This window comes from Pelobates fuscus, chromosome 1 (assembly GCF_036172605.1).
Source record: "Pelobates fuscus isolate aPelFus1 chromosome 1, aPelFus1.pri, whole genome shotgun sequence".
In the NCBI taxonomy this organism is placed as follows: Eukaryota; Metazoa; Chordata; class Amphibia; order Anura; family Pelobatidae; genus Pelobates; species Pelobates fuscus.
This window is the reverse complement of record NC_086317.1, coordinates 388,341,137-388,357,526: the sequence shown is the minus strand read 5'-3', so window position 1 is coordinate 388,357,526 and position 16,390 is coordinate 388,341,137. Positions and strand designations below refer to the sequence as shown.

The 16,390-nt window shown below is 41.5% G+C and overlaps 1 protein-coding gene across 1 annotated transcript in view; it reads right to left on the bottom strand.

The window, feature by feature from the left end:
* RNF41 (ring finger protein 41) overlaps positions 1-16,390 on the bottom strand; it is a 113,647-nt gene that overhangs the window by 26,769 nt on the left and 70,488 nt on the right. The window lies entirely within an intron of this gene.

Below are 16,390 nucleotides of genomic sequence, written 5' to 3'. Positions count from 1 at the left end.
AGAGGCGTGAGACGGTCTATCTTTGCCCACGTTCTCTACGGCTGCACCCCTGAACTTCTGCGTGGACCTCCCTTCGTCTCGGCGCCACTGGTCTGTTGTCCAGGAGATCATCGGCCTCTACGTGAGAAGTGCTGGGGTGTCCCCGTCGATGAGTGTGAACTCAGGTTCAGGAACGAGGAGGTAAGACAACTGCTGTTTTAGACGGCAGGACCCACTAGGGGTATACCGATTGTGCGGTAGGCCCAAAGGGGTTTTGAATCTGTGTATCTGCCCCCTCTGTCGGAGGGAAGGAGCGAAGGCGCACCGCTCGATCGAACGCTCTTTAGTCAGACCGTTTGATTTGGTTAGTCAGGCGGGGTCCAGGTGTAAGATAGCCCTAGCCGGACACCGGTGTCTTGTCTAGACTAGCGTTCTAGGGTGTATATTACGTTCGCTAGGTCGGAGGGACCGGGAGACTAAGCGGCGCCTGTGTAAATTCGGTTCGCTAGTTCTCATCCTATCTGGGCTAAGTGGGAAGGCGTGTAAATTTGGAACCCACTAGACTTTTGATAGTGCGACTAAGAGGCGCCTGTGTAAATTCGGTTCTCTAGCTCGCTATATATGTGGTGATTGGGCAGTGTGGCTAACCAAAACGGGTGTATATAGTTTTAGGTAGTCCATTCAAGGTACTGGCCAATAGTTTAGTTGGGAATTGTAAATGTGTTAACGATTGTTTTAGTAAAGTGTATATCTTGTTAGATAGCGCGAGCTCAGCCGTCTAGCGAGAGTGTTAATAGTGTGTTGCTGTATTATAGTGCACGGTACCATAACCCTGTATATTTACTGACATTATATAATAAGTACTAATCATTGTCGTCCATTGCATGTTTAACACCATAACCACTAATAATTGTATTGTGACCTTAACTTGTGCTTTGACCTATGCTAACCGTACTGTAACCGCTATTTGTAAAAGACGATGTTACTGGGGTGTGTTATAGACGGGTAATTCGTATATAGAGAATTATAGCGTGGGTGACTGTATAGTTACGCCAAAGGGCATAATATTGATTATATAGTGACTGGTGTAACAGCTGTGTGTGTACGGGAATTCCCTGAGTGTTTATTGTTATTGTGTACGTTTCACTTGGTAACCGTACCACGTGGTGCTGTTGCCAGAGGAAACGGGTGTGACTGTTGAATAGTACGCGTGTATAGTATTCGTTGTCGACGACGTTCCATTGTTAAGTATGGGTGCGTCGCAGTCAACGATTCCGGATCCCTTAGGATGTATGGTTAAGAATTTTAAAAAGGGATTCAAAGTTTGTGATTTTGGGGTAAAGATGTCTCCTGTACGTTTGGTCACTTTGTGTACTAGGGAGTGGCCTACTTTGGTTGCGGCATGGCCGCCACGTGGCAGTTTGGATCTAACTCTGGTACAGCGCTTACACGTGGCTGTATCAGGTAGGCCTGAACTTTACGGCCAGTTTCCTTATATTGACTGTTGGAGACAGGCCGTAAATGACTCGCCAAAATGGCTCCAGACATGCCACGAGGAGCAGTGTCGCCTCATGGTAGCTAGGACTTGCTCGTCCACTAGGACTGGTGTTAGGCCCATTTTGGACACGCCCCCTGAGTCCGAGATCCCTTTGCCGCCCCCTTACTTTCCGTTAAGAAGAAGTGACGCAAACGCAGAAAGTCCTGCACCCCTCCCCTCATTACCCTCATCCACTTCCGCTTCCTCCTCCAGTACAGGATCCACCCCCCCTCGTACTAAATCTCCCCTTCCGGAACCAGAATCCACCCCCATTAGAAACGAATATCCTGATTTGGCGCCACTTCAGACTTCCGGTCAAGCTTCATCTAGCTCGGCTCGAAGTGTTTTATTTACGACCTTTTCCCAAAACCGACCTCCCACATCCCCATACCCTATCTCTCCCCGACCGGAACCCATGACTGACGCCTCTCTACGTAGCCCCATCCAAACCCGACAGTTGACTGGTGCCCAACAATTAAAGCACTATCAGATGCCTCTTCGTCTGAATCCCGGGTCAGCTTATATCGATGCCGCAGGTCAAATGGCACACGCTGACCCAGTCTTCGTATATGTCCCATTTACCACAACCGATCTTTTAAACTGGAAGACCCATAATTCCTCGTATACTGAGAAACCACAAGCTATGACTGATCTGTTCACCTCAATAGTACAGACGCATAATCCGACATGGGCTGATTGCCAGCAGTTACTAATGACTTTATTTAACAATGAGGAAAGGACAAGAATAAATCAAGCAGCCATTAAAGCATTAGAGGATAGAGCCCGTGCTTTGAACCAAGCCAATCCAGCAGCATGGGCCGCGACACACTATCCCAACACCGATCCCGATTGGAACGTAAATGGTGCTGATATGGTTCAACTCAGAGCCTATAGAGACGCTATAATTGCTGGCATGAAAGCCGGAGGAAAGAAAGCCATTAACATGTCGAAGACAGTTGAGGTGATCCAGAAAAGCGATGAAGCGCCCAGTGTCTTTTATGACCGATTATTGGAGGCATACCGCTTGTATACCCCCTTTAATCCGGAAGACGCAGACAATTCCCGAATGGTTAACTCCGCCTTTGTCAGCCAAGCATACGGAGATATTAAGCGCAAGCTACAAAAGTTAGAAGGGTTTGCAGGTATGTCCATCACCCAACTAATGGAGGTAGCAAATAAGGTCTATATGAACAGGGATACAGAAAGTAAGAAAGAGGAAGAGCGCAAGATGCGTAAAAAGGCTGATATGCTAGCGGTAGCGATCGCAGGCGTAGATAAACGGGGCCCAGATAGAGGCAATAATAGATGGAGTAGGGAGCCTTTGAGTAGGGATCAATGCGCGTATTGCAAGGAAGAAGGGCATTGGAGGAACGAATGTCCGCAAAGAGAGCAGTACGAGAGAGACCAACCCAGGGCAGGCTACGGAAACTTTAGAGGTAGAGCGAGAGGTAGAGGAGGCCCCGGAGGGAGTAATGGTTATAGAGGGAGTAATGGGAACAGAGGAAGTGTTAGGGAAGACAGGTATATTCCAGCAGCGCAAAGGTCCCGCGATAGAGAAGGTAGGGACTTTGTAGGATTGGCTGACACTGTCATGGAGGACTATTGATACCGACCGGGCTCCATCCCCCTTGGTCGAGCGGAGCCTATGGTCGATGTATCAATAGGGGGGAAAAGGAGTGCGTTCATGATCGACACTGGTGCTGAACATTCAGTGGTGACTAATCTAGTTGCTCCTCCATCTGGAAGGACTATTACTGTGATAGGAGCAACTGGAAGAAGTGCTGAAAAACCGGTTCTTAAAAGTCGACTCTGTACATTGGGAGGCCACGTAGTAAAACACCAATTCCTTTATATGCCTGAATGTCCAGTCCAATTGCTGGGACGTGATATGCTATCAAAATTACAAGCGCAGATTACGTTCCTACCAAATGGAACAACATCCTTAAAGTTTAATGGACCTTCAGGTATTATGACTTTATCCGTACCAAAGGAAGAAGAGTGGCGACTTTATACAGTGTTGACTAGCCAAAACCCTAGGAGTGATGAGACATTGTTTAACATACCAGGAGTTTGGGCAGAGAACAACCCACCAGGACTGGCCCGCAATATTCCACCAATAAAAATTGAACTGAAACATGGGGTTTATCCAGTGAGCCTAAGACAATATCACATTCCGCAGAAGGCTAAGAAGAACATCCAATCCTATCTGGATAAGTTCATACGGTATGGTATCCTAAAATTCTGTACTTCCCCCTGGAACACCCCATTGCTGCCTGTTCAAAAGCCCGGTACAGATGAGTATCGACCTGTACAGGACTTAAGAGCAGTCAATGATGCGGTTGTTAGCATACATCCAGTTGTACCCAATCCATATAACCTGCTTGCTTTAATTCCGGGCGGGGCTACTTACTTCACAGTCTTAGATCTCAAAGATGCCTTCTTTTGCCTCCGAATTGCCGCAGAAAGCCAATGTATTTTCGCTTTCCAATGGGAGAACGCTGTAACGGGCTCAAAACGCCAAATGACTTGGACAAGACTGCCCCAAGGGTTTAAAAATTCACCTACCCTATTTGGTTCAGCTCTAAGTCAAGATCTACTGGATTTCGAGTCTATCCCAGGAGAATGTGTATTGTTACAATATGTAGATGACTTGTTGATAGCAGCAGTTACAAAAGAAAAATGTCAGCAAGCAACGCACGATCTACTACATATTCTCTGGAAGGCAGGATACAAGGTGTCCAGGAAGAAGGCTCAGTTGTGTTTGCCAACTGTCAAGTATCTGGGATTCCATATCTCTGAAGGTCAAAGGATTATGGGGCCAGAGAGAAAAGAAGCTGTCTGCCAAATACCAATACCCAAGAATAGAAGACAAGTGCGAGAATTCTTGGGGGCAGCAGGCTTCTGTAGGATATGGATTCCCAGCTATGCGATACTGGCAAAACCTCTGTACGCAGCCATCAAAGGTACAGAGCACGACCCCTTCTTATGGACCCAAGAACAGCAAACGGCATTTGAAGATGTGAAGAAGGCTTTGATGAGTGCCCCAGCATTAGGTCTACCTGATCACACACGACCATTCTACTTATATGTACACGAGCAAAGAAGAATGGCTGTGGGAGTATTGACACAGTACTTGGGATCATGGCAAAGACCTGTTGCCTACATGTCTAAGCAACTGGATGCAGTGGCCAGCGGACTTCCACCTTGTCTAAGAGCCGTAGCTGCAGCCGCCCTGCTAGTAGCTGAAGCCGATAAACTCACTCTGGGTCAAGAACTTTATGTACGAGTCCCACATGCAGTACAGACGTTGTTGGATTACAAAGGAAATCATTGGTTTAGTAACAGCCGTATGACCAAGTATCAAGCAATGTTGTGTGAAAACCCAAGAGTGCATTTAGAGACTGTAAACACCTTAAATCCAGCTACCCTTTTGCCGCAACCTACTGAAAGTCAACATGATTGTTTGGAAGTAATGGATGAAGTATTTTCAAGTAGACCAGATCTTCGTGATTTTCCCATCCAGAACCCCGATGTTCAATATTACACCGACGGCAGTAGTTATGTGAAAGAAGGGATCCGCTATGCAGGATATGCAGTGACAACAATAGACAAGGTGATAGAAGCTCGGCCACTGGCGAAAGGAACATCAGCACAAAAGGCAGAATTAATAGCACTAACACGAGCGTTACAATTGGCTGAAGGTTTAAGAGTAAATATCTATACGGACTCTAAGTATGCGTTTTTAACCACTCATGCCCACGGAGCTTTGTATAAAGAAAGAGGACTACTGAATTCAGAAGGCAAAGAAATCAAATACGCAGCTGAAATCCTACAACTATTGGAAGCAGTGTGGGAGCCGAAAGAAGTCGGTATCATACATTGTCGAGCGCATCTGAGAGGAGATGGTGATGTAACCAAGGGAAATCGGATGGCAGATAGTGCAGCTAAGCGTGCTGCTGAATCAGGAAGACAGGAGTATGTGGGGCATATAGCTGCTCTTATACCAACTCCACTGTCCCAATGGACTCCAGTTTATACAGCTCAAGAAGAGGAGTGGTTAAAGACTGAACCGGGAAAGTATTTGGAGAACAAGTGGTATCAGCTAGAAGATGGAAGAATAGTTATACCAGCATCACTAGCAGTAGAAATTGTCCAGAACTATCATAATGGGACACATTCTGGGAGAGACAGTACAGAAGAATCTCTCAGGAAACATTTCTACATACCAAGATTGTCCAACTTGACTCAGGCCATTGTACGCAGATGTGTAACGTGTGCTAAGAATAATGCAAGACAAGGACCAGTAAAGCCACCAGGAGTCCAGTTTATGGGGGGACTCCCCATGTCCGATCTACAAATAGACTTTACAGTAATGCCTAAATCGGGTGGACATCGTTACCTGTTGGTAATTGTGTGCACCTATTCAGGTTGGGTAGAAGCATGTCCTACTCGTACAGAGAAAGCAGGAGAAGTTGTGAGATTCCTGCTACGAGAAATAATACCCCGATATGGACTACCCTGTTCTATAGGATCGGACAATGGTCCAGCTTTTGTTCATCAGTGCCTACAACAACTGACTCATATGCTTGGTATAAAGTGGAGGCTTCATACTGCATATAGACCCCAGAGTTCTGGTAAGGTAGAGAGAATGAATAGAACTATAAAGAACCAGTTGGCTAAAATGTGTCAGGAAACCCAACTTAAGTGGAACGTTCGCTTACCCATAGCTTTATTGCGAATCCGCAGTACCCCTACCAGAAGGATGGGCCTCTCTCCTTTTGAAATCATGTATGGGCGACCACCTCCCGTACTTGGTAACTTAAGGGGGGACTTGAGTCAGTTGGGAGAAGGAATTACCCGGCAGCAGGTTGTAGAGTTGGGTAAGACTATGGAGGAGGTACAGAAATGGGTACAAGATAGATTACCTGTGAATATTTATCCCCCTGTTCATAGTTATCATCCAGGAGACCAAGTGTGGATTAAAGAGTGGAATAATGTACCGTTAGGGCCCAAGTGGAGAGGTCCTTATGTTGTTCTTTTGTCTACCCCTACAGCGATAAAAGTAGCCGAAGTAACTCCGTGGATACATCACTCCAGGGTTAAACCAGCAGCAGTCGATTCTTGGCAAATTACAGCAGATCCAGAGAATCCCTGCAAGATCCGGTTGAAACGCACTACTCAGTCGGAGTAACGAGGAATTATTGTGGATTACAAATTTTATTGTTACAGGTGTGAGTGAGAAGGCCATAATAAAGCCTGTCCGCTTACCAACACATAGTGTATAAGCCAGGAAAGTCTCGAAGGGACACCTGTGAAGACGAGCAGAACTCCATTCCCTGCAGCCCTCACATCCTGGAAGCTGAGGTTCCATCGCACGGACGAAGACTGAGGATGACGGCGAAAGATGTGCTTTTGATTGTGTTTATTTATATGTGTTTTTATATTCAGGAAGGTAGAGGTACCGACACTCCTAGCTGTGAGGTATGCATTAAGACTACGAGAACAGGTAACCATATTTCCCAAACCCTAATTTGGCATTCACAATACGAATGTAAAGGAGAGGTATCAAAATGTAGATACCTAAATATAGACTATAGTGTGTGCCATTTAGGAGTAGGAGAACCTAAGTGCTTCAGTCCAGAGTATCAACCTCGTACAATTTGGTTGACTCTCAGGAATGGAGATCCTCAGGGGACCCTAATTAATAAGACGGTGTTAGAATCCGTATATTCTTCGGGTGTTCTGCTATTTGATGCATGTAAGGCGATATCAAGTGGTAGAAAACCGTGGAATGTATGTGGGGATCTTAGATGGGAGAGGACGTATGGGTCTAATGATAAATATATTTGTCCCAGTAGTAAAAATAAATATGTAAGTCCTAGATGCCCAAATAAAGACTATAACTTTTGCCCATATTGGTCTTGTGTGGGGTGGGCGACTTGGGGACAGACAGTAGATAAAGACATGATAGTGACTAAGTTGCCGACTAGCCCTTATTGTAAGTCTATGGAATGCAACCCAGTCCATATACTTATTAATAACCCCGACAAGTTCCTAGATAAGTATGGAAATTTATTTGGGTTTCAGATATACGGGACGGGTTTAGATCCTGGGACATTATTGTTTATAGGAATAGAGACTGATACGGTATCCTCCCAGACTCATCAAGTATACCATTCCTTTTATGAAGAGATGAGTATAGATAATAAGATCCCCCATAACGCTAAAAACCTGTTCATTGACCTAGCTGAAAGTATTGCCGGTAGTCTTAATGTTACCAACTGCTATGTGTGTGGAGGTACTAACATGGGAGACCAATGGCCTTGGGAAGCAAAGGAGGTAATGTCCGGTTCTGAGGCAGTTGACCAACTAATATCTACACAAGCCGATTATCATTTGAGTGTTAGAGGTAAATCTGAGTGGAGATTAAAGACCTCCATCATAGGTTATGTTTGCATAGCAAGGAAAGGAATAATGTATAATACTTCTGTAGGAGAATTAACTTGTCTAGGGCAAAAAGCTTATGATGATGATACTAAAAATACAACTTGGTGGTCGGCTTCAAATGTCTCAGAACCATCTAACCCGTTTGCTAGATATGCCAGTTTAAAGGATGTGTGGTTTGATTTATCCATCACATCTACCTGGAGAGCCCCAGCAAATTTGTACTGGATCTGTGGTAAGAAAGCCTATTCGGAGTTGCCACAGGACTGGGAAGGGGCATGTGTGTTGGGTATGCTCAAACCATCCTTCTTCTTGTTACCGATTGAAACAGGTGAGACTTTAGGTGTTAAAGTGTATGATGTGAATCATAGGAAGAAAAGGGGACCCTTAGAGATAGGCACCTGGGAAGATAATGAATGGCCTCCCCAGCGTATCATAGATTATTATGGGCCAGCCACGTGGGCAGAAGATGGTACCTTTGGTTATAGAACCCCTATTTATATGCTCAACCGTATTATAAGATTACAGGCGGTGGTTGAGATTATTACTAATGAGACCTCACAAGCACTCAATCTTCTAGCGAAGCATAATACCAGGATGAGGACAGCAGTGTACCAGAATAGATTAGCCTTGGATTACCTTTTGGCAGTAGAGGGAGGTGTATGTGGGAAGTTTAACCTGAGCAATTGCTGTCTTCAAATAGATGACGAAGGGCAAGCAATAGCTGAGCTTACTAGCCATATGGTTAAACTAGTGCATGTGCCTACTCAGGTATGGAAAGGGTACAATCCAAGTAGTTGGTTTGGTAGCTGGTATGAGTGGTTTGGAGGGCTTAAGGCAGTGGTAGGTGGAGTCCTACTGATTTTACTGTTGTGTCTACTCCTACCGTGTCTTATACCCTTAGTAGTTAGGTCTGTGCAAAGCCTGATAGGAAGTATAGCAGAGAGGAAGGCTGCTGCACAGATAATGGCCATATATAAATATGAGGCTTTAAATCAGGGAGAACCAATGCAGGAAGATGAGTGTTAAAAGATTCACATCATAAGATAAGTCTGGTCTGGTTCATGGTAACCTGAGGTATATGCAAACCAAGGTTAAGTGATGCCTCAAGTAATTGTGAAATATCAGAGGCATCAAAGGGGGGAATGTGATGTAATTCCAGTAAAATACAAGTTTAGCAGGCTAAGATTGCCACAAGGCATATGTATGTATATGTGTTTGTAGTATCAGTTAATTACACGTAGCTAAGATACTGTTATCACTGTACTGACCAGGTGCAGGAATGTAAGAACTGGAATTACGCGTCCCTCTCCTTTGTATCAGATGAGCCACGTGGTTAGACCGGATGGATGAGTTTAGACTCTATTTATTAAATAGGTTAAGGGTATGTGTGGGTGTAGTTAATTGTGGGAGGAGCTACAGTGCTATATAAGGAATGTACTCTATGTATTCAGTACTCAGACTTTGCTGTATTTTGGTGACGCTAGTCCCTCTGAGTCCCGATCGGTGATCCAATAAAGAATCTCTTCCTTCCTGAAGAAACCTGTGTCCATCTCTCTGTGCTTGGCTTCCGTCAGTTTCTCCGGTATCATAGGCACTCCAGGATAACAAAAAAATAGCAGCTTTATTGGGGAAAAAACAGCAACGTTTCAACCCTATCAGGTATTTATCAAGTATTTGAACCGTTATTTATTCTGCATATCTTGGAAGGGAGGCCTGGCCAGCCCTGGTTTCAGAGCACTTGGCTTACTTGGTGAGTGCGGTATCCAGTAAGTCTATGTTCAGGAAAATGTCGCTGCTTTCTATTGGATTACATCTATGACCCATTTTTTCACAAATGTTTGTAAATGCAGACTGCATGGCTATGTGCTTTATTATCCCCTTCAGGACGGAGTCAATAGTGCACGTTCTGATCAAAACAAAACGTAAACAAAAACTGGAATTTGCGCTATATGTCTGTTCAACCGTAGTTCCCCTCTTTCAAATTATATGCACCCACACTTATTATATATCATTTTGTTCAGGAGAAACAGGGCTTTAATCTATCATTAACTATTCATATATGGAACATAATTTATTATGAATAAAATAAAAAAAAAGGTGAGAAAATAAGATTATTAAATTTGAGAATTAAATAAGATTATTAAATTTGTATTTCCGTCTGCCATTTTAGCTGTGAATGTCATAATACTGTTAGGTTTTACTGCAAAAAAATGCACATATTTGTAATCAGCGATGTCTCACGAGTACAACAGTACCCCCCATTAACAGGTTTTATGGTGTTTTGGAAAGTTACAGGGTCAAATATAGAACGTTCCATTTTCAAATTGAAATTTTCCAGATTAGTAATGTTACCTTTGAGACGGTGTGGTAGCCCAGGAAAGAGAATTACCCCCATAATGGCATACCATTTGAAAAATTAGACAAGCCAAGGTATTGAAAGTGGGGTATGTTTAGTCTTTTTTAGTAGCCACTTAGTCACAAACACTGGCCAAAATTAGCGTTCATATTTGTTTTTGTGTGAAAAAAGCAAAAAACTAATATTTGGCCAGTGTTTGTGACTAAGTGGCTACTATAAAAGACTGGACATACCCCACTTGCAATACCTCGGGTTGTCTACTTTTGCAAATGGTATGCCATCATGGGGGTAATTCTCAATCCTGGGCTACCATACGCTCTCAAAGGCAACATAACCAATCTAGCAAATTTCAATGTGAAAAAAATGAAATGCAAGCCTTATATGTGACTCTCTAACTTTCCAAAACACCATAAAACCTGTACATGGGGGGTACTGTTATTCTCGGGAGACTTCACTAAACACAAATATTAGTGTTTTAAAACCGTAAAACATATTACAACAATAATATAGACCATAAAAGTGCCGTTCGCTTGTAAAAAATGCGAAAAACGTCACTTTTACTTAAAATATCATTGTTGTAATACAATTTACCAGTTTGAAACACTAATATTTGAGTTCAGTGAAGTCTCCCGAGTAAAACAGTACCCCCTATGTACAGGTTTTATGGTGTCTTGGAGAGTTACAGGGTCAAATATAGTGCTTGCGAATTAAATTCTCTGCACTTTCTCCCTGTGTTGTCAGGCATGTCAATCAAATTTTAATTAATCAAATCACATAATTACATTAAAAGATTATTTAAATATACACGTAGAATTTTAATATATATGCATTTATAGGTATTTAAATTCTACGTGTATACTAATGTAATCTTTTATGTAATTATATGTATTTATCTATATATATATATATATATATTTGCGGTTATTTGTATTTTATACATAGATAGATATATATAGAATGTCATTCTAAGTGTATTTTGTTACCGATATATATATATATTAATAACAAAATACAGTTAGAATGAAATTACATATGCATATATAATTTATATTAAATTTTGTTTCAATATTTTATTTATTTATTTTATTATTTTATTTATTTATTATTTTAATTATACGTATTTATATATAATATATATATGTACATTATATATATAATATATATACATATTATATATATGTAACGTCATTCTAAGTGTATTTTAATATTAATTTATATACTTATATTAATATTAAAATACACTTTGCATGACGTTACATATATATAATATGTATATATATTATATATATATATATAATATATATACATATTATATATATATTAAAATATATTTAATTTATTTTTAAACATGTTTATTTTATTTTTTTTACACCTCCTACCAGCAGGGGGACTGTCTGATATTTCAAACAGTCCCCCTGCTGGCAGATCCATAGCCAGCTATAGGGGGCCATGTGATCGCTCTTTGAGAGCGATCACATGGCCCCCGGGGGCCTCATTTGCCCAGAAGAGGATCGCGGCGGAGGTGAGTAGTTGCTGGCTCCTGGGGGCTTAAACCGTTACAGCGTTCCATGCCGCCGCAACGGCTTTAAAGCCCATTTAAAGCGCGACGGCATGGAACGCCGTAACGGCGTTAAATACAACTGTTGCAATCGGTATAAATGAAACACCTGAACTCAATAATTAAGAGGTGTGCCCCAATACTTTTGTCCATATAGTGTATTTCAAAAACAGGTTTTACCAATAACAGAGCTCCCACTGTTAGACTATAAGTACCATCATACCTTGTGTGCCTCAAGTCTTGCAAAACATCCTGGACTTACCATCTACTCTCTCTAACCCAATTATAAGAACTCTGTTTTAGTAATGTTGTTGTGATTATATAGCTAGCTACTTAATCTTTATACACAGATGAATTAAGACTGTCTACCACATTTGTTTGGTGTAAAAACCTGGAAAAAATATATATTTTTTCAGTGTTTTTATATACATATTTATTAGATTTAAGAATTCATATATTCTCAATTCTCAAATGTAATAAAATGTGTTCGATATAGATAAAGATATAATGCCAGCACTAACATGTGTGAGCAGGATCATTTTCTATATAGTTTGCTGGTATAAGCAAGTGACAGAGTAATGTACAGATAAAAAGTCTGAAAGACAAACCTGGACACTTCACATTCTAGCCCCTGAAACCCATGTGCATGGTATGAAAATGATTGATTTTATGCTAATATACAGAATTATTTTATTACATTTTCCACTCACAATTCGGAGTTGACAAAAATAGTGACGCCTAAAAGTAGTTCTTCTGTTCTGATCAGTTAAACGTCACAAAAACACCCAAGTGTACAACTGTACATTTTCATTGCCGCTATAGTTTTGCCCACAGCACACAATATTTCCAAAGTCAGCCCTTCATGCTATTACAATTCCAACAATGCTTCTCTATCCATAATGTATTGCTGGATTAACAGTCAACCTTCGATGTCCCAATTTGGACACCAGTGTAAATGTTCCACCATGGGCTTCAAATGCCCATTTAGCTCATATTCTCTTTAGGGAAGCTCAGTACTTTGTATATAACCCTGCAGTTGTAGCTCATCTGCCAGCTTTCCACTAAAGCTGTTCAGGATACAATAAGTTTAATATAAATTGTGTACCAGAAGATAATTCATAGAAATAAAAGTCACAAATAAAACAATATGTAGTGAAGATTCTATAACTTTGCAAATAACTTATTTCTGGGGGTATTTCAGAGTTAGTTATTTGCAAAGTAATAGAATCTACAATACGCCCATTGAGGTGGCCTTGTATTTATAGAAGAGTGTTTATCCTCTGAAACTCAGCAGGCAGACATTGAGAGATACAGGTGTGATGTCAATATCTGTCAAATACCACTTTCTAAACTTAGAGGTGAAGGAAATGTGGCTACCTTCTAAGCTCGTTTGCTCTCTATAACCAGTTTGTTCAATTAGGGTTTAAAATTATTGTGTACGGCTTTTGTTTATTACTTTGTTCTTCTTTAGGTTTTGCACATTATGTCATCACGGTCTACTGTTGGACCTGCGAGTCCGAACTTACTTCAGTATATCATGTATTGGCCCTGCCTGTAAAATGCTAATTGCTTATTTCTAAGAACCTGCGTGTCATTTTTAAAAATTATATTACTAATGATATTGGATTACAAAAAAAAAAAAAAAGATCTGCACCACAACATATTGTTTTGTTTGTGATGTTTTTCTATGTATTATCTTATGGTACACAAACATTTTGGGACCTACCATGGGGAAGGACATAGAGTCCCATTCAATATATCCAGGCATTAGCTGCAGGGTAGACTGAAACATGTACACGGAGCGGCTAGGTCCACATGTTTGCTGCTGTGACTCATGAGATATAGATGAATGACTAACTACACAAGTGCTCCAAGTAGAGGATGACAACTTAACAGCAGTCTATGTATGACAATGCTAGAAGTTGGGCATTGCAGGCAGAAGCTTGGCCTCTATAGTTGGTGTCTAAGATTCCACAAATCTTGTGTGGCAACAACAATCTGAGAGCCAGCATTTTAATATCAGAGGATATGTCACAGCTACACAGAAAGATCCCAGTAGGCATTTGAGTCCAATGGTAACACTAACTTAACGGGTTGTTTAAAAGTGTATATAAATTGTGTAGATTATAAAAAGTTCAGCATGATAAAATAAACGCCAGACAAACATACATTAAAAAAAATGTTTTAAAACACACACAAAAACCAAGTGCAGTGGGTTGAGAAACCTAAATGTGATTTTGATGTAAAAGAAAGTGGCAAAGTATCTCAGTGTTAAACATAGTTTAGGTGCTTGGCACTCTTCAAAAGGTAATAAACTTCCTTGTATTCCAGCGCCGTACGGGGCTGCTGGCTTGGCCAATCAGCATCTCCTTATAGAGATGCATTGAATCAATGCTCCTCTATGAGAAGCTTTCAGTGCCTCTACACAAGAGCATGGAGATGCTGATTGTTAGTGCAGCACACTGTGCATCACTGACAGAGGAAGCTCCTCTAATGGCAGTGTGAGTGACTGCCACTAGAGGTATCCCTAGGCCAGAGGTAGGCAACCTTTAGCACTCCAGATGTATTGGACTACACCTCCCATGACGCTTTGTCAGTATTATAGCAGTAAGAATTTTGGAAGATTTAGTCCACAACATCTGGAGGGCCAAAGGTTACCTACCCATGCCCTAGGCAGTAAAGTAAACACTGCTTTTTCTCTAAAAAAGCAGCGTTTACATAAAAATGCCTGCAGGGAAAGGTTATAGACACAAGAAAAACTACATTAAGCTGTAGTTGTTCTGGTTACTATAGTGTCCCTTTAAGCATATTCAACTAATGGGACAATCTATACATAAAAATCACTTCAGCTTAATGGAAAAAGTAGAAGAAAATTTGGACACTTTAAATTTATTATGAACTAGGGATTGACCGATTTTTTTTTATTTTTTTTTAGAGCAGATACCGATGCCAATAATCTAAACTTTTAGGCAGATAGCCGATAACTTACCAATAACCTTTATTTTATTTTTTGTGTGGTAAATGCACAAAATATACATGCCAGTCAGATTTTTTTTGTTTTCAAGAATATTTAGTGTACCTCTCCCCTCCCTTTCCTGTTCCTTAGTGTACCTCTCCCTTCCCTGTCCCTTAATGGTCCTCTCCCCTCCCCCCTCCATGGTGTGCCTCATTATCTCTTGTAGCGTGGAACGCGTTACAGGAGCTTCCGTTTCCTGTACCCGGCTGGACTGACAGGATGTGCTCGCTCAGTGAGAAACAGAGCCACGCTACACTTAGTGACTGGGGAGCGCTGTGCTCTTCCTCCCTGCAAGTAACTCGATTCTTGCGCCCCTAGAGCTGGTGCGCCTTAAGACAGCCCCCTGTGCCGCCTTATGGACGTGCCTTTCACATTATCGGTATCAATAGTGGCCAATACCTATATTTGCCAAAATCCGGAATATCGGCCGAACCTATTATCGGCCTATCCCTATTATAAACTGCAAGTAAGAAAGGGAAAATGATTCAGCCAACAAAGATAAAAAGGAGTTTAACTGCACACATTAAGATATCCAAGGAAATCAGCAGGAACTTTCTTGCAATTGCTTATTTACTGTAAGAAGACGTTATACACAAGGCAAAGTACAGAGAGAAATATAAGTGTAAGGGGAGTGAGATTGAAACACAGGCAAAACAGAAAGGGGGAGAGGGGAAGAGTACCACTAAGAACAATAAACCGTCACACACAAAAACCAAGTGCAGTGGGTTGAGAAACCTAAATGTGATTTTGATGTAAAAGAAAGTGGCAAAGTATCTCAGTGTTAAACATAGTTTAGGTGCTTGGCACTCTTCAAAAGGTAATAAACTTCCTTGTATTCCAGCGCCGTACGGGGCTGCTGGCTTGGCCAATCAGCATCTCCTTATAGAGATGCATTGAATCAATGCTCCTCTATGAGAAGCTTTCAGTGCCTCTACACAAGAGCATGGAGATGCTGATTGTTAGTGCAGCACACTGTGCATCACTGACAGAGGAAGCTCCTCTAATGGCAGTGTGAGTGACTGCCACTAGAGGTATCCCTAGGCCAGAGGTAGGCAACCTTTAGCACTCCAGATGTATTGGACTACACCTCCCATGACGCTTTGTCAGTATTATAGCAGTAAGAATTTTGGAAGATTTAGTCCACAACATCTGGAGGGCCAAAGGTTACCTACCCATGCCCTAGGCAGTAAAGTAAACACTGCTTTTTCTCTAAAAAAGCAGCGTTTACATAAAAATGCCTGCAGGGAAAGGTTATAGACACAAGAAAAACTACATTAAGCTGTAGTTGTTCTGGTTACTATAGTGTCCCTTTAAGCATATTCAACTAATGGGACAATCTATACATAAAAATCACTTCAGCTTAATGGAAAAAGTAGAAGAAAATTTGGACACTTTAAATTTATTATGAACTAGGGATTGACCGATTTTTTTTTATTTTTTTTTAGAGCAGATACCGATGCCAATAATCTAAACTTTTAGGCAGATAGCCGATAACTT